The following is a 3,259-nucleotide window of genomic DNA, read 5'->3' on the forward strand; positions in this document are numbered from 1 at the left end:
GTGTGTGTGTGTGTGTGTGTGTGTGTGTGTGTGTGTGTGTGTGTGTGTGCTCTGATTTACAGTAGGACAGCAGTAAACTCCTGTGCTGCTGACTGGACCAGATGCTCCATTGAACTAATGAAGACATCTCTTTTCAAGCATCAATTGATCCGCAACCTTTTCTTTTTATTCTGTAAGAACATTYATCTTTTACCAGAATTAAACTCTCACTCTCCTTTCTCTTTCCGTCCACTGCCAAAGTCTGCGCCCCCTTTTTTYTTCTTTCCTTGCCATGTAAATACACATCCAGAAGTTTGATGTATGATTTGTTTTTACTTCCTGTCACGGTTAATTCCCTTGCTTCTCTCTTTGAGCATCTCTGAGGCTGCAGCTTGAGCTTTCTCTAAAGAAATATTTTCTTTCTTTCTCAACTCTACACAAATATCCACACACACACACACACACACACACACACACRCACGCACGCACGCACGCACGTACGCACAGAGTTAACAGTCTATTTCTTGCTGCTCCTAGCACTTACCACAAAGTCACCATTTAAAATGCAGTCACCTCAGTTGTTTCTCTGCCATCTGACAGCAGCACCAACGTTCACACTTCACTCTCTTTTGTCAGCAGACACCAGATGATAATGAACTTTATCACGTCTGTGGAACTCATATTAGACTCATAAAGAGTTCATTTTAACTGAACCTTTTTTTCTTTAAATTAGAATAAACAAACGCTTCTACAGTTTTTGTACAGATGAGGTTACAGATGAGTCCTATTGGTTTATTYAGAGGATATTGTTGCATCTTCATAGTCGTCCAGCCTTTTCAGAACCAGTAGTTTGGAAATCAAAATCTATTTCTAATAACGTGGTTGGTGGGTTAGGGGTCAGGTTTACTTTATCTTTAAACGAAAATACAAACTTGAATGAGTGTTCATTTGTTATGTCAGAAATGATTTCATGAACTACTAGATCACGTGTCAAACTGAAGGCTCGCAGGCCAAATCTGGCCCTTGTTAGCATTTTATCTGGCTCCAAAGGTAATACTTTAAATGTAAAATAGTTTTATGGTTTCCCTTTTTGGTCACAGGATTTAGTGCAATTCTTCTCATGACAGCTGGACAACTTTCAAAGCAAGAAAATTACTACGAATTTTTCAGTATTTCTTTTGTTATTATTATTTTGCTGTGGAAAGCACAACAGAGAATTTACTATATATTGTTTGTATTATCTTCTTGTTTTAAAGTCATATATTTGGACTTTTTGTCAGTGTTTATTATTTTTTACCTGATTTGCTTATTTGTGCTAAAATGAATGAAGAATCTTTTATCGTGATTTTCTTTYTTTCTTCATCAGGTTAGGTAAGTTCTAAATTTTTATATAAAACATAATTTGGAAAATGTCATTTGTACTTTTATAAGAATAATTTGTTAATAACATTTTTTCAGTAAATACTGACAAAAATTGGCCTTTGGCTTGGACCRAGTTTTAAAGGGCTAATGTTATGTGTTTCTCGGGCATATTGTTTAATTCTACACCAAATTAAAGTAACTATGTCACTTTCAGTTGCTACAAAATGCTGTCAATATGTATAAATCAAAAATTTATTTTACTTCCCATCACAGCCATTTCTAAATGCTTCGAAATTGGCCTCTGTCTCTTTACAAACCTTGGTTGTAATGATAATAAAAAAACAGCAACRTTCTACAATATCATTTTTGGAAAATAGAAAATCAGGATACAATTGAACCTCATTGAATGAATCTCATGTTGGACCAGAGAATATGTTTTCTGAAGAACCGGAGTGTCAGCCCTGTTTGACTGTGATGAAAATATCTCATAAACCACTCAATGGATTTTAATGAAACTTGTAGATGTAATCTTTGGGTGTACATMTACTACTAACTATGAGAGAAAGTATATGAGAGAAATTTGAATCACATAATGTGAGCTCTGATTGCACAATTAGATGAGGTTGAGCATATTGTTATTTACAAGGTTTGACCAAAACAACTAAAACTCATTATTACTGTTTCTCATCATAAAAAGAGTTTAGTTCTTTATTTGCTTTGTAGTTTCCTTTTAAAGTAGCAAAACTTTCATCTTTCAATAGTTCATGTTTTCTGAATTCTTCTTCAAACTTAGGCTGCTTTTTGTTCATTTTCTATCCAGTGTTTTGTATTTGACCTGCATATTGTGCAGTGTTGAGGACAAAAACAGAYGTGTCAGAACTTAAAAAAATAAGAAAAATAAATGTTTCTTACAGCAGATGAACAGTCCTAAAATAACTGATGCATTACTTGATCAGACCGTGTGTGTATTTTTCAGCTAACAGCTCTACATTGTTTTTAAAAAAGAAGAAAAAAATGTTTTTATGTGTTTTTTTATACGTTCAACTCAAGAAAAGGAAAGAAACTGTCTGTTTGTGACAGGCTGCTGGTAACAGTGCCTAAAGATCCTATTTAAAATACATTTTTTGCTAAATTGTCTTATGTGTGTCAACACAACATATAAAAAACATTATCACTGCTTCACCTTGGGCAGAGGGCAATACTGATGACATGAAAGTAATAATAACATCTGGAGTCAAGTTATCGCCTTATAAATGATGGCAATAACAGTTCATGTTTACTATATTTCAGTTTTTATTTTAGCTCAAGTTTTTTCTCAAAATCTCTGTTTTTTTTTTTTGTTTGTTTGTTTGTTTGTTTTTGTTTGTTTTTGGAGTTTTTCTGGTGCAAGTGGAGGTGAAAGCAGCAGGAACACAAACAGGAATGAAAACATCAGGAACCCTGCAGAGTGAATCCATTGTGGAAAATATCAAATGCAGCTCATGCTGACGCGGCTGGCAAAGTGATCACAGAGCTGATGCATCTGTGATGACGGCGATTATGAAGCCGTCATGCCTTTTATTGCCTGTGTCTGCGGCAAAACACTGACAGATAATTTAGAGGAGATTCATGGAGGCGGGAGGGGAGTTCTGGGCTTGGCACTGAGCAGCATGAAAAACATAATCTACATTCATTTAACTGCTTCACTGCATTTATATTTATTTATCAGCTGAAGACACAACTATAAAGCTTTCTGGGAGTTTGATAGTGTCTAAATAATCACTTTTGTGTAAGTAATGTTGCTGTTTGTGTCGTTTCTAGCAAATGAAAACATCCAGAGGATTGTTTTCTGTTTAATAATCCAAACAGGTGTTCCAGTTATCAGTCATGAGACAATTACTGTCAACATCGGTGCTAAATAGTTAAACCAGTACACACA

The 3,259-nt window shown here is 34.9% G+C and overlaps 1 protein-coding gene across 1 annotated transcript in view; it reads right to left on the reverse strand.

Moving 5' to 3' along the window:
- Positions 1-3,259, reverse strand: part of dner (delta/notch-like EGF repeat containing) — a gene marked incomplete at its 5' end in the record, with an annotated part of 27,790 nt that overhangs the window by 11,257 nt on the left and 13,274 nt on the right.

Source organism: Austrofundulus limnaeus, unplaced genomic scaffold (assembly GCF_001266775.1).
Source record: "Austrofundulus limnaeus strain Quisiro unplaced genomic scaffold, Austrofundulus_limnaeus-1.0 Scaffold184, whole genome shotgun sequence".
In the NCBI taxonomy this organism is placed as follows: Eukaryota; Metazoa; Chordata; class Actinopteri; order Cyprinodontiformes; family Rivulidae; genus Austrofundulus; species Austrofundulus limnaeus.